The following is a 24,171-nucleotide window of genomic DNA, read 5'->3' as shown; positions in this document are numbered from 1 at the left end:
ACAAAAGAATGTGCAGCAGAGAATACGGGAAAGAAATCATGAAATCTTGGTGTGGGGCCAACAGACCTCTAGTTGGCTGCTGGATTAGTAAGAATGCAGCTTTCTGCTGTCAGAATCAACATTACTCAGACAGTTGCAGAAGCTCTGAGGCCTTTGGATTTGTTTGCAATGAGAGATTTGTTGTGGATTTTTAACAAGGCTCTTGTGTGTGTGCCATGCTTAGTAAATATTGGCCTTCAGGGTATTTTGCAGTCACGCTGAATGGACTGTTAGTTTCCCCAAACTGCAAAGTGCAGAAAATCCATTTCCCTAATTTTGTTGCCATTGAGATTGCATCATAGGTTTTGCAGTGCAAAAGCAAAATAAAATCTAGCAAAAATCCTCTTTAGAGAACTGGAAAAGTGATTAGGAAAAAAAGAAAGTTGTCTGTTACTGTATAAAAAAGTGGGCCTCCAAAGGACCTATCAAAGTACTTAATAGTAAATTGTTGAACTGAAACATTTTGCTTACTTTCAAATGAAGCAAACTAATCATTAATTGTGACTATGGTAATCCAATAAATAACTGCATTTCCCAATATTCTAATGAGTTGAATATAAATTTTAAATTATGTCAAAATTTATTTTTAGAAATTCAGTTAATCAGAAAATAAAATATGTGTGGTGAGGCTTTCAGAGATGAGAAAAGAATCTCAACCTGACTCCAGATGTTTCTTTTTTTATATGTTCTGTGGTATTTTTCTTATAGCAAATGAGTCTGTATTGACAGTTGTGTTGTAAACAAGTATCACTTGGCAGCTTTTTAAGAATCTGTATTTGAAACTTCCTTTCAAAGGGGAGATCAGTGAAGTCAGGACACTTCACGATTATTTCAAGAGCAAATTAGTAACATGGGGCATCCGAGTGTTAGAATTTCATTATAGTTAATAGTGAAGAGGTTCAAAAAGTAAAGCTGTCTAGCAGAATTGGTGTGCTCACTCTACCTTTTAGATTCTTTTAGAAAACAATGAAAATTCCTAGGGGAAACACTGGAAATGGATGACCTAAACTCTCTAAGTGGTGAAAAGGGGGAAATGAGAGAAATATCTCAAGTGCATTGTTCTGTCTCTGCCTTAGAGACACCTATTTGAGCACTGGAGTTCAGGAAACTTTCTCTGGCCCGCATTTTCTACCAGAGGCCTAGTGCATGGAAGAATAGCTGGAAAGAGGGTACTTTTCCATATGTTGTCCATTTGGCTGTCAGCACTCCTTCTGACAGAAAAGAACAGGGTCTTGAGTGACTGCTAGTCTGTCTTAAAGTATGGTAATGAGGCTAATTAGGAGAGATGAGAGCTGAACTACATTTGTGAAGGCAATTATCCATATAGCTTTTGTGCCATGATCTATCTTTATCAGATTCCTCTTCTCTCATTTTGTCATTTCTCAAACATCAGAAGAATAATGAGAATGTCTAAAGCAATAGGAACAATGTGGTAGGTAGAAAAGAATAAAATATACCAATGAAATTCTGTGAACCTGTTTCCTGTTTGGACTCTTCCTAAACAAAGGTTTGGCACATGGCTGAGATGGTTCTTAGTAGAATTGTTGTTTAGTTTACATAAATGAAAATTAATTGCACTTTGTTGTAATGAGTCTATATATCTTCTTTGATAAGTGAACAGTATTTTGCTTGGTTCTTTTATGTTAGTCATCATGGCAAGTCAGTAATTTAGCATACTTGAAAGGAAAAGACATCAGAGGCCTGCAAAGCAAGCATAAAATGTATTCTCTTTTATGTGATTTAGAAAGTTGAGACATTTTAGTTTCTGTTTTCAAAGATTTAGTACATTTTAACTTTGACAACAATTATGAAAGTAAACGAATGGATTCGGATCTCTATACAGTGATTTCATAGTAGATGACATTGAACACAAATTTCTTCTTTTCTAAGTATTTAATCAGAAGACTTAACAGTGAAAATACTTGTGCATTTTTTAAAAATCTGAATTATTTTTGAATGGTGTTATCAACGTTTCTTCTGATATATCTAGAATATGACATTCAAGAACATCAACTATTTCTAAAGTGTGATTGTAACGTTATCCCCTAAAGAAAATGTAGAATTATTTAAGTTTTTCTGGATAGGCTAGTTTATTCCAAATGGGTTAAGGGACAGTTGTTTGTGCTCACATTTATACCTGAGCATAATGTTTTATTGCTTTTTGCATATTTTATTATAATTTGTATTTCTTTTACTCAAACATTGACTAGCTTATGAGCTTCTAAAGGGCATAAATGAGGCACTTCTTTTTAAATTTTTTTGTAGATTAATGAAAAAAATCAAATAAACCAAGACCAACATATAGGCAGAAAGTCTGTCTAAATGCTAAGTAATGTTTATTATACATGTGAAATTCCATTACTTTCTAGTTCCTTCCATATCAAATTAGGGAAACTCCATTTTGTCTATGTTTCCATTACAGAACTACAATTCTTGACAGCAGAATGGGGCAAAGGTGTAATCAGTAGGTTTGGTTAAGAACATTTTGCAAAACCCAGAAGGTCATAGTCCACCTAGAGCTAAAGGCTAGAATGTGACCCTCAAGCCCAAGCATTCCTGAGCATTACTTTAGGGGACCTTGATAAAAATGAAGATTCCTGAATCTCAAAACTAGCAGCTCAGGTTCAGTGGGTCTTGGGCAGGACAGAAATAAATCATTTAAATTTTTAAATAAGTACTCCTGGGTGTTACTGTTGAAAGTGGTATATGTATCACACTTTGAGAAACACTACTGTAAATCAAGGAATTTCCCATCCCAAATATCTTAATATCAAAAAGCACAGAAAGCAGGTAGGGAGACTAAACTCGAAGCATAGAAGGATAGAAGGAAGGCAGAGTACAGCAGAAAGGAAGTACGAATTAGTAACTTTAGAAAGCAGATTCCTCTCAGTTGTACTATGTAAAATTCACCTAAAAATGAAAAAGTCAAATACAACCCAATGCGTAATTCTTCATCAGAATGAGATTTTGTAATCCTCATAACTTTTCTGGGTTGATAAGCATCATCAAACATTGAAGGATTCTAGAATAACCACGAAGAGATGTATGGTAGGACAGAAACTGGGAAGATGTGGATGTCAGGAATGCAAAATACAAGTGATCAAAAACCATGCCAAGAGTGGGGAACCAAAAATTTCAGAGAAGGAAAAACAAGCAGGAAACTAAATTGATGAAGAATTCCTGCTCCTCACTGCAGCCTTCCGCCTCAGGCCCCGGTCACTTTCCTGGTTGTTTTTGAAACAGAATCCCATCTCACGGCAACTAGAGGAGGTCTTGCAGGTGGAAGCAGGTAATTGGAAGCACCTGGCACAGGTGAAGTGTGGGATCAGGGGAAGTTGCTGTTTTTAAGTGTGATAAAAAAGAAATTTTTTCTCTTGTGGCAGAAGCAAAGAATAGTAAACATAGAGAAGTAACTTATACACAGAACATTCCCTTGTACCTTAATAATGTTTTTAAAATAGTTTGAAAAGACTTATCAGAACATTTTAAATATTCCCATGAAACACATTTTTACATTCTGAATGAACTTGGTAAAGAAACACTTTGCAAAGTCAAAACAAACTACAGCCCATATTCCATTTGTGTGCAAGCCAAAATGGTGCATTTCACAGTGCTTTTATGCATACTCAGAATGTAAAAGTGTTCAGTGTTTGAAAGAAGAAAAAAATGTTCTATGGGAAAAACTTTAAGTTACTTAATGGAACCTTTATGATAAACATATTCATTTGTGTGTGTGTGTGTGTGTGTAATTAAAGTAGGAATCCGGGTTAAATATTGAACAAAGGAGTTTGGGAATGCATCCTCTGGGTTTTTAAAAGATAACAGTTTCAAACAAGAAAGTGATATAAGTAAGATTATCTTCAGAACTTTAATCTAGAAATGTGGTGTGCTTGGTGGATTGGAAAACAAGTGCAGGCAGCTTGTAACACCTTCTAAAACATTGACTCTAGAAAGACTCGACAGGACTTAGCAACTGAATGGATGTGCTAGAGGAAGTCATTGAAGTTTGTGCCAAATTCAGGGCAATGGAGTCATACTGAATTATGGAAAGGGAAAGAAATTACTTGTGCCTAAAAGATCATTTTTTTAACCAGTTATTGAATTTGGAGATGAGGAAGTATCCTTCAATTGAATAACTGAGCACTAATGATTTGCAAGCCTTTTTGGAAAATGACAAAACCAAACAGCAAATGTGTGCTCTCTGCCCTCCTGATGCTACTAGGGTAGTGGGAGATTTAGCCATGAGCACAAACACTTTAGAAAAGGGTTATGTGAAAATGTCAGAACTGCCAAAAAATTAAATGAGAGGCTATAAGAGAGTCAAGATTGTCTTAGAATGAGGTGACAGAAGAACTGGTTCTGGCTGGACCTGAACAATGGATAGGAAAGACTTAAATTAGTTGAATTTATTATTTGTTGGTTGATTCATTCATTCATTCATTCATTCATTCATTCAGACATTCAACAAAAATCTACTGAGCACTTGCTCTAGTGTATATACAGGGTTGAGCCCTGGTCACTCCCTGTCAGAGAGCATAAAAACCGGCATCTGTGTAGATGACTCATGTACTCATGTGTTGGAGAAAAAGAGGGAGAATGGAGGGACTTGGTGGGAGACAAGATGGTCATAGTAAACTAGACCAAATGTGAAAGGAGGACATGTTGTCTTCTAACTGATAGGAAACAAACATTTGGGGAGAGGGAAGGTATATACTTTAGATCTACATTAAAGATACTATAAACCCATATTTGAGAAAATAACAGAATATCCAAGTTGAAATATTTATTTACAGATATTTTAGGCATGAAGATACCTTTTAGGTTATCATCCAGACAGTGGTGTCAGCCAGTAAAGGCAGGTGTAGGATTGCTGAGCTGAGTCTGAGGAAGGACTGAGGTCTGAAATTGGAAGTATGAAAACTAACATTTATTGAGTTCTTACCATTATCCAAGCATTGAATTAACTCCTTTACTCCCTATGCCAACCTGTCAAGTTGGTACCATTATATTATATACTTATTCATATAAAGAAATGGTATTGAGAGCAAGTTAAGCAACTTGCCCAAATTATGCATCTAGTTAGTGTGAGAAGAGGGATGTGAGCCCAGCAGGCAAAGCTCCAATGTCTCCAGATGACCAAGGCAGTGCAGACGGAAAAGGTCTAGGATAATGTCAAAGGGTTCAAAAGGTATAGTGTAAAATTAAATGCTCATGGGAGCCAAGCAGGTTGTGTAAATGTCAGGGCTAAGAGGTCTGTGGGATGGCAATGGCAAGAGCAACTTCTAAAAGAGACAGCAGTTACAACCACCTCACCATTTGAGAATGAACCTGGTAGTACTAGATTGTACAGCAACGAGCAAAACCTAGAGAAATGTGGATTTTTATGTGCACTCATCCAGTTTTCAAATGTTGATGATTTTAACTTATGTCTTCAAAACCTGTGCTCCTCAAACACACACATGCACACACACACCCCTGCTGCCCAAGTACAGCCCTGTGTTCACCAGGAAGATAAATCTGATTTACAGTAAGAAAAAATTTCTTATATACATTGCACATGTATTAATGGCATCCTCTATTTTTATCATGGAAGGAATTAGAGAATTTTCAGTATAAATCTCACTGGAGTTTCAGAGTTTTGGTGAAAATTCTTCCTTACTTTTCTCCCACATTCACAAGCAAAAATAGAAAATTAGATGTATTTTTTCCTTCTGAAAATCGATGGGTAAAAATGTTTGTTGCTGCCTACAATGTGTCATCTATGCAGAGGATCTGACTGTTTATATAATGCCATTGATCTAAATATGACATTTGAAGTCAGCCCTCCAAGTGTTTCCAAATACCCACATCCACTGAATCATGCAGACTAAATAGTGAAGCTCCCCACAAACGTCTTTTACCCAGAAAAGTTAAAAGATTAGCGACCTTACAACTTCCATTCTTGGGCTTTGAAAACTTCTGTATTTTTCTGTATTTGTGAAGAAGTTTTATAATAATAAAAGCTATAAAGTTGGGCAAGTGCTTCAAAGGGAAATAACATCAAAAACTTGTGGAGAAAAGCCACAGGCCAGTATCCACCTCAAACACACACACATACACTCACACACACACACACGGTTGGAAGACCTCACTTGGTAGAATAAAGCCTGGTTCACCAAAAAAAAAAAAAAAAAAAAAAAAAAAAACAGAATAATGAGGCCATTTTTCATTATTTTCCCAGTGGATTTTAAAATAGTTACCTCATAAAATAAATAGCTTAAGTTTCCACATTACTTTTTGCCTTTAATCTGTGCCTGTGATGCAAATAAATGAGGGGAGATTTTTATACTCCCAAAGCTTTATATGGAGGCAAATATATTAAAAAACAAACACCCAAGGTAAGTATAATTTCTCACTAAAATTACAGCATCTTACAGAATGCTATGGTTGATGGAAGGGTATCACCTATTTAAAAGGGATCTACAAGCAGATTTACGTTTATACTCATTGTTCCAGTATGTGTCACTCTGCCCAATATTGTCTGCCTGATGATATGTTTCTCAAACTTGAATCTAGTGTAAATAAGAATTTTTCAGACCTGCACCCAGGGTGGCCAAGCATAGAAATCCATGTGAACTTTTAGATGGGGACTTCCATGTCAAGGTTGGGCCCCAACTGCTTTTGGTGTGAACACCAAGAATAAGGTGCTAAATAGCACCTCTGAGCTTTTATAAAATTCAAAGCCTGTGTGCTAAAATTAGGAATAATTCATAGTCCTTTTTTAAGAGGCAACTGAATTAACCTCACTATCTAGCTAATAAACCAACGTTGTCCACCTTGGTGAAGCCCTAATTACAGCTCTGAACCTTTCAGTAAGTTTACAGCTTCCAACATCTGAGTGAGTCTGCCTTTTGAAAGCCATGTGAAGTTAGAAAGGCGGTCTAATTAAAACAAATCTTGGATAAACCACTTCACGGAGATAGAAGTTTGATGGTTGGATATATCAAAAATTGTTACCAGATGTTGTTCAGAGGCCTTAACAGTTTAAAGATCATGAGAGTTTTTTTTTTTTTAACAAAGCAAAAATATTCTAATTGAAGTTGTCAGCAGGAGTGAGACTAATATGCCTGTATTTGATTAAATAATAGTTTATTTAACATTCAGTGTGGCCCAAAATTGGCCAAGACAAGTCAGAAAACATTTTAGCCAGAAGACTTAAGAAAAACACAACAAACTGACAATGCTATCTCAGTAACTCTCAGGCACTGTGGTTTGATAATGTCAATTTTTATCCCCTTACCCATTCTTTCATTTGTCACACCAAGTGTACAGGAAGGCCTTAGCAACTTTATTCTTTAATGTATTTTGTATTTGCCAAAAAAGGAAGAAGAGCACTACAAACTTATCACAAGACTTACTGCTGAAACCTTGTAAAGCAAAGCACCCTGTCCTTTTCCATTATAAAAATGTAAACATCTATATTTTTAGGAGTTGTGTGTTTTATCTGGGCTGCTGTTCTGACTCTCGCTGGGATGTGAGGATTTTAGCTGTATGAAATAGAGGAATGTAAGACTCGCATGGTCCTGTTACAACTTACAGGCACCTTTTCCTGATTACATGATAGGAGCGCATAACTACTTCCTTCCCCTTTGGTGCGCAGCTGTGTGCAGTTCTGGGATGAAATGCAAGAATTCCTTTTGAAGAACTTGGAGCCTCGACCGTCCAGTTAGTGTTCATATTGACATGAGCCTCTCTCAGAGCCCCCTTTTGCATCTTCAGCTTCTCGGGCACACACCCAGCCCTGCACCAGCAATGTGGCAGTACCTTGGTTCTTCCAGGATAAGAGGCATTAGACTCTCATTGGACTTAATTCACTTGAAAATTTTCAGAAACTGCCCATTTAGAATGCTAGAAGATGAATGCACTAAAGACAATGAATTTTCAACAGAGTGGTCAGTGCCCGGGCTATCGTGAGCTCTCTACAGTGTACAGAGGTCTGGATTTTTCAAGTAAATTGCAGCTTATTCTGTGGCAATTATGAGAAGACAACTGCACTAGAGGGTCATTAATCATTTAAACATTCAAATAAAACTAAATGTTTCTTTTTAGATCTAAAGTGCAGCCCATAACACAATTGAAATAACATTAATAGGAGCAGGGAATGAAAAGACAGAAAACAGCTGTTGCTCTCTCTGCCAGCGTTCCATGGGGCTGTAATCAGAGCGAGATACTGTATACAGTAAGGGAGAGGATTCTTGTGGATTCGCTTCGTTTTCTACTGTCCTGAGCTTTCTCAGTTTAAAGGAAGTTCGGGTGATGTCCTTACATGTCATAACACTGCATTTCTAGACATTCAGCAGAAGGGACAAACGGCTGGAGCGTTTGGTTTTACAGCTGTCCCCAAGCAGTGCTTAAAAGTTGCTTGTTAGCCTCGAAGTGCTAATAGTAACAATAATAACATAAACAGAGTACAGAATGTCCCCCGTGGCTAATGAGGAAAAACTGTGCTCTTTAAATATAATTTTTTTCACTATTAAAATAAATTCCAGTTTTACCCATGATTTACTTTAAAAACAAACTTTGTAGAAAACCTGAAGAATATTACATAGCTAACCAACTTTGTCGTAGAGGATAGTACGGAAAATAACTTAGAGGCCAATTGAAAAACTAATGACTCCATCCCAACTGTGCTCGATTTGTCTCTGCCATGTTAACTAGCTCAGTTTCTGTCCATTTAATCCTCTTTGAAATCCCTTGACTTTGTAGTGTGATTTTTACTTTCATGTCCATTTCACGCATCCTAATTCATGTCACCCTTTTAGCATTACTGTAAATGACATTGTAGAGATCATACCTCCCACTTTTCTAAAAGAGTATAAATAGTGGAAGAAGAGAATAAATTACCCTGTTCCAGTAAAAAACAATAGTCCTAGGTAGAAAGAATCATGCTGGAATCCGAGTCTCCCAACTCCAGGCTTCCTGTGCTTTCCAGACACTGTCCTATGAAGAAGAATGAAAATCACACCAGTGTTGTCCTGCAAAAATCTTCACCCCTTCCCCAGGTCTCAGGACTAGAGCAGCCCCTATTTCTTGTTTATAGGAAACACATTACTAAAGCCTGTAAGGTACTCGACTTTCCTACTCAGGGGTTTTGTAGACTAAGTTTAGCAAAAGAAATAAATTTAGTGCTGTCTCCACCTGCATTTGAAATAATTTGATTCTCCTAGAAACAAAAAACAAACCAAGAAAGTGAGATGTGCATTTTCTACCTGTCACAGATATGACTGTTAAAAAAAGGGAAATTAAGATTAATTCACCCTGTCCCTTCAGCAAGTAATCTCAATCAATCTGTCAGTGGTCTTTGCATATTCAAATCATGTTTCAGTAACTGCAGAAGAAGAGAATCAGGGTGTGATTGCTTTATTGTGAGTCTGTATAGTCTTCCATAGAATTCCCTGTGTGTAATAACTGGACTTGGGTAGTCAATAAATGATAAATGAAAAGAGGAGGGATAGAAGAAGAAAGGGAAAACAGAAGGCAGGCAGGAGAAGGAAAAGATGTGAGCCTCAGAGCCAGTAAGGTTATTGCAGACCCTCTAGAGAAAGAACTCTTCTCAGATTCCTAGAACTGGAAGAGACCTGGGAGATTTGTTGTACTTTCTTCCTGCCTCTCTTTGCATAAATATCTAAAGACAGAGGAGGAAACTAAGGTGTCAGATACCTGCTGTTTGATTGCCACAGTTGAAAGAGTTAATGCACATCATCTTTATGACACTACAGAATGCATGGTCACTTCCTCTTTTTTTTTTTATTGTTTCTTTTGGGGGAGGGGTGGTAATAGCAGAGCCTAATAAATGCCTTTACACAGTGCTCATCAGGTCTTTACTTCTATGGTTTTCCTGATAGTTGCTAAGCAACTTGAGACCTTGGACCACATCTTTTAAAGTTCTGTGGCTATCAAAGATGTGATCCAAGGTCTCAAGTAGCATCCAACAGGGCACTTGGCACAGGAAATATATTCAGTGAAAGGTATTAGAAATGAATAAATGAATGAATGGATGAATGAATGACATGTAAGTATCACTGAAGGTCACATTTAGTGTGCATAGAAGAATTCATGACTCTAGATTTGCATTCTTTGGGGAATAAGTGAACCTTGCACCGTTTCCTGTCCTTTTTTAGGAGTCTTGTGTATCTTTTAATGATACTGGCTTTTTCTCATTCAAATGTAGAAAAAATGTCATGTTTTGGCATCTTAGCCTTAATAACCTCATAATGCATTTATAAAATTCAGTGGATTATAAAATACCTTTAGTTCACAGAGGAAAATTAACTCATAGCTCTTATTTGCCCTAAAAAGAATATAGAAAGTACTCTTCTGCTTTCTTTTACACTGACTTATAACCCAGGCAAACTAAAAACATACCCAGTGATACCAAATTCAAACAAGAGGGTATATCAACTCCTTAAGAATGTGAAGAGACCAAAAGTCAAAAATAATAGTAACTAATCCACTATTTACTAAATAAATATGAGCTAGCTCAACTTGTATTAGAAAAGGTACATATTTCCCCCCGATCCTATTTAGATGCCTCATGTGAAAGGAGGCAAGCTGTCCTCTTGTTCATGTACATATTCAGCTTTTCTGGAAGATAAGAATACATTTGTCAGTCATTTATTTTCCTAACATAGGTGCCAATGGGAACAATTACTGGCCCATTAAGTTTTTTTGATATTTGACACCAGACAGTAAATACATGCATTCCAAAAAAAAGAAAACAAAAGATCCAGACCATGCGTGGGGGCACACACCTGTAACCCCAGTGGCTCAGGAGGCTAAGGCAGGAGGATTGCAAGTTCAAAGCCAGCTTCAGCAAAAGCGAGGTGCTACGCAACTCAGTGAGACCCTGTCTCTAAATAAAATGCAAAATAGGGCTGGGATGTGGCTCAAGGGTTGAATGCCCATGAGTTCAATTCCTAGTACCTAAATAAATAAATAAAAATAAAAGGTCCAGTGCTACCTTTGTCATCATTGTGACAACTGAAAACCTCTCTTGGCCTTTCAAGTTCAGATAAACTTCAGGAGAGTTCTCATATCAGCTTGCCACAGGGCTGTTATTGTGAACTTTCCAAATGTGTCCTGTGTGCTCATTTAGAACTAAGGAAATGGCACTGATTGAATCTCAAAGCGGTGACCATGGCACCTGCCACAGGGTATTCCTGCTTTTTTATGCCAGCAGGGTTTTGCCAAGTTTTTCTAAACAGTCTCTTCTGCAGGATAGTGTCCATTATACTGCTTCCTTATCATGTGGCTTTTGTAGGAAAGAGAAATGGCATAGATAATTTTTTTTTAGAACAGTTACATGAGAAGTGTAGATAATGATGGACTCTTTTAAAGATTATTCAAACCAAAGAAAATACCAGATGTCATAGATGGACTATTCAAACATATCAGCAGTACTATCAGATGCTCTGCTTACTAAAAGCATCCTCTTTTGGATGGATAACATACATAATATTACACACACACACACGTGTGTATATATATATATATATATATGTATATATATATATATATATATGCACACACACACATACACACACATATGAAATGTATTGATGTATATATGTGAAATGCATTGGCATACATGTACATATACGTGCTTGTGTGTTTTGTGTGTATGAGATGTCCTTTGTAATTTCAATTTTTAATGCTTCACTTCTGGCAACAGTCTTTAATTTTCTCTTGAGAATCTACACCTCCCTTTGTTTCATCTTGTTCAAATGAAGTTGATTTTTCCCTAGATTAAGTGCCAAAGTGTGAGCCTTACATCCTTACCAAACTGAGAGCTTCCTAGAAATGCTGAAATCTTGCATCCTGTCCCAAATCTACTAATAATCTTCATTTTGACAAGGTTGTCAGGTGATTTATTATACCCATTGAAGTCTAAGAAGCTGCTATAGCCCAAGTCAATCCAGGCATTCCACCCACCTGGCCACAGGGGGACAGGAACAGGGCCAACAAGGCCCTATTTGCAGACTCTAGATTGGACTTTCAGGAAAGTGGATTCAGAATTTTTACCCTGACTTGTTAAATAGAACCTATGGAGCTACATTTACAGAAACCATTTTGCTTCCCAGAGATCTGTGAGACAGTGGAATCTGCACACAAAAAGCATGTTCTAGAGGGGGAAACTGATCCCCGAATATTATTTGAGTCCTGGTTAAGCTATGTTTAAAATCAGAGGTTTTCCCAAATTTTCAATTACGTGAGTCAAAAGATTTCCTTCACATTAATCCTTTGAATTGACTTTTTTTTTTTTAACCATAAGTACCTGAAAGGAACTAAAAGTGATGAATAATGACTAATTGCTTATTGAGTTTCCACCTACTTGCTTGGGCTCCTTAGCTGAATGTGTATGTGTGTGTCTCCCATTTCTCATTTATTATAGCATTTAGAAACCTAAGAATCATAAAAATTCTAGGATTGAGACATGTCTGCTTTCTTGCATCGTTCTCTGTTAATTGCTTCATGTATATTTTACCTTACCTCCCCTCAAAATTATAAAACACTTCAAAGGCGCTGGACTTCTCTTACATGAGGCGATAATTTAAAGTAATAGGACATTTATAAATAAACATACTAGAACTTATACCAAGTGAATGTAGACTTTCAAAACCACCACCTGAGGAAGCTGCCAATTTATTCTGGTTTTGCTGACTTTGGATAGAACATTGTTGTAGCTCTTTAGAATAAGGATCAGCACCAGTTTCTGAGTCATGAGATCACACAGTGCTTTGTTAGTTATGTCTGATTTTTATTGAAAGTGACACTTCTGGAAATAATATCCAATCCAGTTGGAATACTATGATTCCTATTGACTAGCTTCCACTCTGAGTCCCCTAAAGGTCTGATGCCCCAAGGACCCCAACTCCTTCCTGAGGACTCCCCGTGAACTGCTGCCATCCAGCAGGGAAGGCAGCACCTGACCTAGCAGAGGTCTCTAGACTCCTGATTCTATGCTGCAGCCAACAATGACTCTTTTGGATGGATAATATGACAGAATATTATACACATACACTCACATACACAAAAAAAGTGTATTGATGCATGTATGTGAAATGTATTGGTATACGTGTACAAATACATGCTTGTGTGTTTTGTGTGTATGAGATGTCCTTTTTAATTTCAAATCAAATTCTCTGATTCTCATCAGTCAGTGCCCATGTCACACTGACATTTGTATATTTTAACATCACCCTTGGCTACTACCAAGTTAGTCCTGTCACCTTATGCATCAGCTTTATTCTTAATGAATTGTGCTTCTTTCTAGAAATGACATTGATTCTCCAGGAAAGTAGATGTTCCATCACAGGGAAACCAATATAATGAAAATATTTAATATTTCCTTCAGAGAAACTTTGGAAATAGAGATATGTGTTTAAATTCACAGGCCTTAAATGGCAGCATGATCAACAGAGGAAAAGGAACAGGGGGTGTGGAAAAGGAAGAGGAGGGAGAGGTGCTGGGGTCCTAATTAGAATAAGATGTATGCCATGCTTATATAATTATAAATATCAAAATGGATTCTACTATCATGTATAACTGAAAAGAACCAATAAAATAAAATAATAAATGAATTCAAAGGTCTTGTCCAGTTGGTCCCTTTGTATAATAGAAACTTGTTAGCAATTTTATTGAAATATACTAAATCAGTAATTTATAATCATAAGCAAATGACAGTATGTTTCTTATGCTCTTCAGTATGTTGCTGTGATTAAAGGTTTTGGATCTTGTGGAAAGTGGAGGTTTTTCTTTCTTTTCCTAGAAGGAGAGAGGAGTCAGAGTTTATAGGGCAGTGAATTCCTGAAGGAGAAAATCCTTTGCTTATTGATTAACTATCAAGCATTTAAGTTATAAGTTTATTCCTTTCCTGTCTTCTACCTCTGCAAGCCAACAAGATTTCAACAGGTAATAAACATTTCAGAGGAATAAAGGGGTGGGGAAGGCTGTGCATTGGTTGCTAAGGAAAATCTAAATCAACTTAGAAGACAGCTAAAGGAAACCAGTGTTTATGACTGGGATCAAAATGCATTTTAATTGTAGTTCTAATGGAAAATTGCACTCATATTGCCAAGTTGAAATTGAACATTTAATATGAGAAGCACATCTCATCAAACTCTGAACTGAAAAATGTATTTTCAAAATATTGATTTTAGTTAATTTCATGGACCTTTAGTAAGTAAAAAAGATAATCTTTACAAAGCGTTAAGGATATCACAATGCTACAATCATTTGGTGTACAATGATTTTTTTAAACTACTGAAGTAAATTCTCTCTGCTTATATCCCAGGATTATATCACAGCATATTCAAAATAAAGTAAAAGAATGGATCTGATTCCGAAAGTCAGTTTTAAGTGAATATTGTTTTCAGAATTTTCAAAATATGAATCAGATCTTTAAGGCCAAATATTTTAATAATTGTTATTATAGCTGAGCCTGCCAATATTACATTCTCCATAAAAGATTTACCTACATTTTTTTCTTAAGTTAAAATAAATCATTCAGAATTATCCAGGTACAATACATGTTTGTGTATATATATATGAACGCATGTTCCCTGGGTTAATTATGCTGTGTGTGGACATTAACAGCAACTGAAGGCTTAGTGGGATACAACAATCATTTAAAAATAATCCTAAATCTACTCAGGTTGAAAAGATTGTGGCAGCAGGAGCTTTAAACAGCTGCCCTGAGCAAAATAGACAGTGCTTTCTTTTAAAGTTGAAAAGGAGAAAGGTAACAATTATCCCCTAGACACTGGAAACAGAGTTGTCTGATTTTTTTTTCCCCTCCAAATACCTCCACTTCTTGTAAAAAGAACAGCATGCTTGGAGTGTTGGACAGTGGTGGACCTATCAGAAACAGTAATCAGATAAACAGATAATTAATGTATTAAAAGTGTAATTGAAATGAAGAATAGCTTTCATTTGTGCTTTTAGTTCTGTGCTACAATTTATTACTTGTCTAAAATACTTTCTTGAATTATAAGTCAGGATGCCTTGTGGAGCCAAGGTAGAAAAATAACACTTAAACATAACTACCTCTACAAGATTAAACTTGATACCAAATTGAGTAGGGGTAGAAACCATGACTATTAAACATTTGTTTTCCTCCTTCGCACTCCAACTATAAATCCAGTGTTTCTTTTGCCATTAACAAAAATTCTGAGTAAAACCAGCAGATTAAATCCAATTACCTATTATTTAGATGCTACATTAAATATTATCTATCACAAGGTATTTTGGGGACAGTTTAAAATTCCCAATAGGCCTGAAAGTTATTGTGTCCTTTAATAAAACTTAGAGAATTTTTCCCTCTGAAGTTGTCTAACTTAATCCTGATTTATATTTAGTTTTCAAAAGTAAAATTTTGGAGAGGGCCTCACTAATCAGAATGAACATATCCCATTTGCAATAGGCATGTATTAGCATCTACCCAGTGGTTGGGGGATTGAAGATCAGAACATCAGATATATGGCCTTTTTATTTCAACAATCATACCTCTTTATATTAATGAACTCAATTTGTAGAGATATTTTCAAATTCTTTCTACATCATTTGACTGTCCAAAATGTTTGAAATACTTCAGTGTCTTTCCTGAGCTTCAAAATGACTTGCACAGATAGGAACTCACAATATTTTCCATCTCTGCTCCCTCCCCCCGCACGGTTACCAAAGAATCCAGCCTATTTTCATCTAATATTTTTTTAATTCAAGTTCAAGAAAGAATAGCACAGCTGTTCACAATGTCATATCTTATAAAACAAATCTATTAGAAGGTCAAATTCTGGAAGGGGTCAAGTTAATGATAATAATTTGGTCATTTTCTGAAATTTGTAAACGTACATACATAAAAGCCTTGCATTAGGTGGGCTAATTAGCTAAACCTCTGCTAATGGTGATTTTCTTCTTCTTTAAAAATTATGACTTTTCTTTCCTCTGCCTGTTGGTGTTGTTTTTTAATGTGAGTTACTTTGCATTTTAGTCTGGTACCATTCAATTTTTTCTTTTTATTTTTTAATATCTGCCTTCTTTTAGATGAATTTAGAGGAAAACAGCTATTTTCACTTTTTTATTTTGCCCAAAAAGTATATACATGAGCACATTAAGTAAGTGTGTATGCTACCTTATAATCAAAATCTCCTGTATATACTTTCTGTACCTGTGTGTATATATATGTAATTTAATTAACTAAAATCTTAAATGATAGGTAGAAAAGAATGCCATTTAACTTTCTCTTCACAGAATACACCACTTTTTTGAGCATGTCCTATAGTCAAAAAATTTTAACCTTACAAAATTCTTTATGAAATGCTTCCTGCTGTTTTCTTAAGTTTCATTGATTCATTAATTCTACTGTTACATTTTTTAAATCATTTTTTATCTTAGAGATATTTTATCTTCTAAGATATACCCTTAGAAAAGAAGCGTAACTTCAGGATTTCTAAGTTGATATTTTAAAATATAAAACCATCAACCCCAGATTTTTTAGGTATATTAAATTAGAAGACATTGAACCCACATTTTTTGAAAAGCAAATTTGTGTGTATATACATATACATATTTGAAGTGTATGTTGTGTGATTCTATATTAAGTTGTGAGGGGGAGCAAAAAAGAAACTATCAGATTCCAAATGGAAAAAAATTTGTGAGTGTGAATTTTAAACTAGCCCCCAACATTAATTCTTGTGCAAAGTTGTCTAAGTCTGGACCTATAGAAGTCTAAATGAATCAACTTTTATATGTAATCTATTAACTGAATATTCATTGCTATGCAACCTGTGTGTCTGCATTGTATGAAAGTAGAAAACTATCTGCAAGTAGAAATGAATAATATTATATGCGTGAGGGGATATGATCTACAAAGCATTCCATTATGTTTCAGAAAATTTCCAAAGGCACTCATTCCTTGCCTAAATTTTGACTTCATTTTTGGGTGAGAAATTTGTATCTTTGATAGACTCACCAATATTATGAAAGTGAATAAATCAACAAAGATGGACTTATGCATTGAGTTCCTTCAAGATCTTTTGGAACTCCTTCTAAAATGAGAGAATGGGAGAGAGAAAAAAAGCAGTTTTTATATATTTTGAAATATGTAACCAATATATTAAACATTTATAAAATAGTCAATTATATAAGGAAGTCTTAGGTCACTGTTCATACTTTTTTATGTCATGAAAATAAATATGAATGAATTTTGAGTCCCTTTATGTACAGTTTTGCATAATATACAGTGTCAACATGTGCTTATGGAGATTAAGCTTTGTTCAAAAGCTTATTCAACTATTTAATATCTTCTTACATATAATATCTCTTGAAATATTTAAACTCTTCCGAAATTAAGAGTGAAAAGGAATTAGTGCTCATTAATACGTATCAAGCATGGCATTCATTATTCTCTCAGACATATTATATTTTTGATAATTATGAATGTGAATTAAGAGCTGGAACATAATAATAAAAATAAATTGATAATATAAATGAATTTCAAGTTATCACTGTCTTATTTTGTGCCTGTTAAAGTAAATCACTATTAACCTGACATAGAAGACACACTTCTGGGTAGTCCATTACTGTTTTCAGACTTATACAAATTATGTTATTAATTATTAAAAATTTTGTAGGTTAATTATATCTATTCTCAACTTCAAGAAATTCATGGAATTTCTTAAGACCATCATGGATAATTTAGCTTCACTTTAAAAATGTGATATTATTTTAATGAAAATTAAAGTAGCTTGTGGCATCTCACTACATTGTGCTTGAAAGTGTTTCAGTGGATTCATTATAGGAGGGTCTGTATGTTATAACCATGTACACACATATACACACAGCCAAATGCATACACCAACATATGCAATATTTGCAAATTGTTCAGAAGCTTAAGGAAAGAAGGCCCATACCTTTCTCTTCTCATAGAATACACAGACTGAATATGGTCCTGAATTTATTTTCTTTTGCATCTCACAAAAGTGAAACTGTTTTCAGTTCTACAGAAAGTTTCTGTAACGATTACAGCCATTTATATTGCATGAATAAAGCTACCCTTAATCTTTTTTCACGGCATGTTTGCATGTGCACACATGTACATACACATATTATAAAGGAATGGCTGTTTATTGAAATCATCAGTATCTCTTCTGATAGAATTCAATTCAATTAAGTTGTTGTTAAAGTAAATGCGTACCATGTTCAATGCACAGATAGTACAAAGATTAAAATAGATCCTTCCTTTAGAGTCTCCCAGTCACCTGGGAAACTTGCAAGTAAAATAATTGGAATGCAGCACTCTCTTTCTCTGTACCTAAATATTAAGAAAGTAGATCTATTTGGTGATTTGAGACAATTTGATATATGAAAAGCTGAGGCAAAATTGACATTCTGATGTTCCAGAAACTAATCTTCCGCACTTCGCAAAGTACCTCTTCTGATGAAGAATAGTTTTGATATATATTAAGAACATGGAATAACACAGGGTAAATCACAACTGAGCAATTTCTAGTTTTTTAAATTATTATTTCTTTCATGTGTTTTAAATTTCAGCTTCTCTGTTCATCTTCCTTTCAAATGTTATTTTTTTAAGAGTTTGGTTTTTTTTTTTTCTTTTGTTTAATTCCCATTACTTCACAATAGGGAGGAGCATTGTTTCTTTAGGGTAGGTCACTTTGAAAACTTAATCGTGGGTAATTTCTTACAATAATTTATTTACAACTTTGGCAGAGACTGTGAATAGATTAATAATGTTCATCTAGGGAGAAAAAAATAATGCCAACAGTCAAAGTATATAAACCTGAGGCAGGGGAAATAAAGTTTTTGAAAAGTTGCTGTGTTCTACTTTCAGAGTCCCTCTCTTGAAATAAAATCTCACGCAGCCGGAGTTTTGTGTCTCCATTCCTGCTGCCAGGTCTTAGTGTTGGCTTCCTGATACTCTGCTGGATGTACAAAATGTCAAAGCATGGGATGATTTTTAACTGTTCTTTTTGGTACGGATGACTGAGGGGGAAGTCTTGAGAGTGCTGGATGCGATGAGGTAGTTCTTGCTTTGGTATGTGATCTAGTGTGATTAACAAACTCCAGATCACAAAGACCGGGGTGCAAGGGAGCCTATTGAGTGCAGTTCCCTACCCAAGACAGTGTGCTACCTTGAGCTAACATGGAGGCATTGAAGGGGGAATATATCTCAAAACAAAGACAATCCTTGCTTTCTTCTTGAGCAGCTGCAGCCAGTCCCACTAATGGACGTGCAAAAGCAGAAACTGGCAGCATAAGGTATGTGTTCGTTTTTACAGATGGTACTGCAGACAAGTTGGTAATTGAAAAGGAAGTCGTGTACGTGAGCTATTTGATGGGGGGAATAGCCTATTACAGGACTTTCCTTTGTAATTGACTGGGTGAGTTATTGAAGAAGCAGTTTTCCCATGAAAGATTTCAGTTATTACAAAATTACATCATTATTGTTAAGGAAATTCCAAGTAGTCTTTTAAAAATCGTGTTATTAAAACTTTAAAAATCAGCTTCGATTTCCCTGTCTGCACAGTACCTCTATAATAAAATTATCTGCTCATGTTCCATTTTTTACCTATCACAGTCACAGAGCTCTTATTAAAGATAATCTTCCATTTGAACAACACAACACAACCACTGGGCACTTATTTCAGCCATTGGGAGAATGCCTTTAAATACCTAGCAATTTTATGCAATTTGAGGAAATACAAAATTAAATTAAATGTGATAATATGTTAAAATAATTTATAGATTCAAAAACTAAATGAAATTCAGGTTCACTTCCCTAGTTTATTAACCCACTTGTATATTTAAAAGTTATAGATAATGAAATGGTATAAGCACTATTAATAGAATAGTCCATCAAATTGTTTTGTCCAAATTAAATTGTATTTGGTGTCAGGTCTCTTTGTTGGCACATTTGAAGGTTTTTACTATCACTTTTAGTGTTTTGAATCTCTCTGTTTTTAACTCTTGTATTCCTATAAGTTTTTATTGTTTTGATGGAAACAATCAGTAGTTACCTTTTTTTTTTTTTTTTTTGGCTGAGAAGACAAAATACTGTTTTTACATCCAAACTGTGCCATGTCCTCTAGATTTAAGATCCTGTTAAGAAGTGCTTAAGAATTAAGAATATTTGTGTCTTTGCTGTGTCTCACCCAGGAAAAATAGAAACATGAACACCACAGGCACATAAGGAACATAAACTCATGTATAAAATGGGGAGTGTTTAAGGGGAAATAACTTTTTATACTACCTGAATCTTGAGAAATTTGTTAAAAATAAACCTTGTCTTTAATAATTGGCAGTATTTGATCCGAGTAATGATGATACCAAATGTTGCAGAAGGTCTCTGCCTGGGGATATATAAAATCCGTGTCATGAATTGTTACATGAACACTTGTGTTTACAGAACACACCAAAACCCCAGCACCATTATCCTACTCATCTCTAGCCAAGTTGCTGCAAGAGCAGAGATCATAGTTCACAGTGGTCTTCCCATGTGACAGGCACTCCAAAGGTATCTAAGTGGTGTCACCAACTTCTGCTTGTAAAAGCAACACAGACCTACCTTCCTCCCCCCCCTTCTTTCTTTCTTTCCCTCCCTCTCTCCCTCTCTCCCCTCCCTTTTCTTTTACACAGCAGGATCAAAACACATGAGCTGCACACCGCCTACCCCCATTCCGCACCTCTGCTCTTCATCAGCCAAATGCTCTGTTCCTCTAGCTATGACTGTGTCTGTCACTCTCAGAGGAGCTTGTTACCATATCTGATCAAGGATGAGTCATTTCTTTCTGTTACCTTAAAACTTGCCTAATTTCAATCAGCTGTTATAGGGTGACTTGAAGAGATAAGAGTTCTTCAAAGCCAGGCTATGGTGAAATATTTTTGATAAAAATTCCCCAGTCTCCTCCTGAGTGATAAGACCTAAAACATGGCAAAGAACTGTGGCTCTGAAGTGAAGGAGGCCTGGGTTTGTATCTTAGCCCTATTATTTGGCAGTTGGAAATGTTACTAAGCCTCAGTTTTCTAGTCCTTAGTGGAAGGAATAAAAATAATAATACTTGCCTCTTAGGATGGTTTTGAGGACATCAGATAATTAGACTAAGCCTGTATATTACATTATATGGCATATATTAAATTTTCAATGGTAATTATTAAAGAAGAGATGAAAAGTCAAATAAGAGAATTGGACCAGATGATTGGTTCAGAAATGCTTTGTGTAATGTTATCTTACTTAGAGACCTGAATGGGTTTTGTTGTTGTTGTTGTTTACTTGTTTGAGTTTTTAAAAACTCTCTTTTTAACAGATATACAAAACCAAAAAGTTTTACATATTAATGAGGTATCATGTACTATTTGATCCATGTGTTCATTGCTTAGTGTTTAAATCAGGTTCCAGATATATATTTTGATGCTAGATAAGTCACAAAACTACTTTCAGTCTTTTATCTCATCAATAAAAGAAAAATAAGAATACCTAATTATTTGCTTTAAATCTAAACCTCGATAGTATACATCAGGAGCTTTTAAACTTGGGATCCAGGAGACTCTTCCAAATGAATTTATGACTCCCAATACTATTTGGAAATATTAAGGAAACATTGAGATGTACATAACTGCACTGAGGACAGTAACACTTTATGGGCCAGTTGTTATTTGTGAACTAACAAAAAAAAATGTTTTTAATTATTTGTTTCTTTCAAAAAATTATGATCATCTTTAACTATTATAAAAGCAACTCTATATAGTTCATAAAATAACCATTTGTTTCTCTGATTAAATGCTTAGAAACTGAGAACTTTGGACTCTAGGCTTTTTTTAGGATATGTCTATCACTGAGATTTTTATTTTTCATAATGTGAAATATTCCCATAATAAATGCGTTTGTTAAATGTATTGTATAAATGAAATATGCAGTAGATTTGTTAAAAGAATTTTTCAAAACTTCAAGCCAAAATTTGCTTAAGAGGTGCTAAAATTGCCTAATAGTGCCTCCAAAAATCCTTCTATTACATTTTTCCCCCGTCCAGTGTCAGATTTTGGCACTGGCATAGAAGAAAATGTCCCTGTGGAACAACTTTCCAGCCATTGTTGTAGCTGAAGGAAAGGTGAAAACAGATACATGGTGGCAGAAATAGAAGCAGTGAGAGACTTGAGTAGTTCTTTTGACAATAATGACTTTCACGTGGAATGAAAAAAGACAGTGCAGACATAAGTTTTCAACCATATTTTTAGCTGTCCAAATGCATAGTTGCTGTAAAGGCAGCACATTATTCCAGAAATGGCATGGGTTAGAACTCTGAAGATCTGGCTTTTTCCAGATCTGATTCTGTTATGCAATTTGTGTATGACATTGGATGTTTGATTTGCTCCTTTACAAAATAGAGGGTGAGTCGAAGAAGGGAGACCTCAGACCTGTGTGAGAGGTTTTATATCTGTGTGGCTAATTTCCAGAGTCATCAGATTTGAAGAATTTGTATGAATAATCTAAACTGTGGGCTATGCATTGAGGAATTTTGTTTTTCTGCTCTCTCACTTCAGGAGTCACCAGTTGCATATCAGAAGAGATGCAGTTAATGTGTTTTGCACTGGAGCATTGCCTGATACATTGGGCAACTCTCTGCATGGCGAAGTGTCAGTGGGATGAGGCTTAGGCACTTTCGTACCTGGGCCCAGTGTAGGATTGCTAGGGTATATATTGCCTCATGTCCTGGAGCAGGAGTTGTTCCATCACTCCTAGCCAGAGATGTTAGTTTAGTTGACACTGGTCTCCATTCTCATTGCTGATGTGTTGAGGAAGTGAGTTAAATACGCCAGGTAAACAGGTTTTATTTCCAAGCTCTGAGATAGGTGATTATAAGATGAGGTTTTGGCTGAACCGTATGGAGTCCCTTCTGTTTCCTGGCAAGAAATCTGAGGGCAAAGAGGGTTGTTTTAAAGCAGGCATAGACTTGTTGTACAGCTCATTTCAACTGATTCTTCACAATTTTATTTGGAACAAAAGTCAGCCGAGATATTGGTAACTATTGCTTTCTGTTGGCAGAGTTCTTCTCTTTGCTCTTGCTAAACTAATGATCAGCCTGTGCTTCTGGTAAAATTCTGCCTGTTAATCTAAAGCTGTTCACTACAAGCCACCATCTAATTTTAAGTCATTCTAGTTGCTGCATTCTATGTATTCTGTAGCATCGTATATAGTCAATATAGCCTGTGGGGAAAAGCAGGTAAAGGAAGTGGCCTTCTGTGTCTCATCATGGTGAAGTAATAGTAATAAGGACTAACTTAATATTCATCATTTATTCAACAGCTATTGACTGTGTATTATATAGCTGACAGTCGAAAACACATTATAACTCATATCAGCTCTCTTGCTAGTTAGTAGGGCAATGATGTTGATAGGACATTATTACTAATGGGACAGTAAACACTTGTTAATTTGTTTCTGAAAGGACTAGATGATTATACTTTTTTATAAAGGAGCATAGAGAGTGAATCAACTGCTAGTAAGATAACTTTCAGCCCTTTAATGAGATTTGTTCACGGTGAATACTTTGGTTTCTTCAGCAGAATTTCCATGTAATTTACATGCCTTAAACAATCAATGTTCATAAACAATCTCAGTTTGTATCATTTGATGTTTTTAGATTCCACTGGGCACTCTGCAAGATTTCAGACCATGGAAAACTCTGTACACTGCCATGACCCCCACTTCCAGCACAGTACCAGGCACATGGTGGACACTCCGTAACTATTCCCAGAACTGAATTGAATTAAATTTACCACTAAAATTTTATTACTGCAAAATTGTACCAGAAGTTTCTATCGTAGCCATCTGTGCATTTCCCTAAAATGAAATTTGCAAAGAATTCTAGATATCATCAAATAAACACAGAAAATAAAGAGTTAAAAATATTTGAGGTACATCCAGACTAACAGCACATATATCAAATTTCAGATTGATTCAATTTAAAATGGCAAAGATATAAAACCATAAAAAATGTGAGTAAATACTCTGCCTATCAAGGCTTATTATGTAATTACATGGTCTCAGTATGGTTTTTATTCATAGAAAACTATTATAAA

General features: G+C 35.5%; 1 protein-coding gene across 9 annotated transcripts in view; it reads left to right on the top strand.

Annotated features, from left to right (window-relative positions):
• Positions 1-24,171, top strand: part of Trps1 (transcriptional repressor GATA binding 1) — a 237,673-nt gene that overhangs the window by 198,182 nt on the left and 15,320 nt on the right. The window lies entirely within an intron of this gene.

Source organism: Marmota monax, unplaced genomic scaffold, assembly GCF_021218885.2.
Source record: "Marmota monax isolate L192 unplaced genomic scaffold, Marmota_monax_Labrador192_F-V1.1 WCK01_AAM20220418_F8-fsc00003, whole genome shotgun sequence".
Classification (NCBI taxonomy): domain Eukaryota; kingdom Metazoa; phylum Chordata; class Mammalia; order Rodentia; family Sciuridae; genus Marmota; species Marmota monax.
Note: the sequence above shows the minus strand (reverse complement) of the source record. Positions and strands in the feature narration are given on the sequence as shown.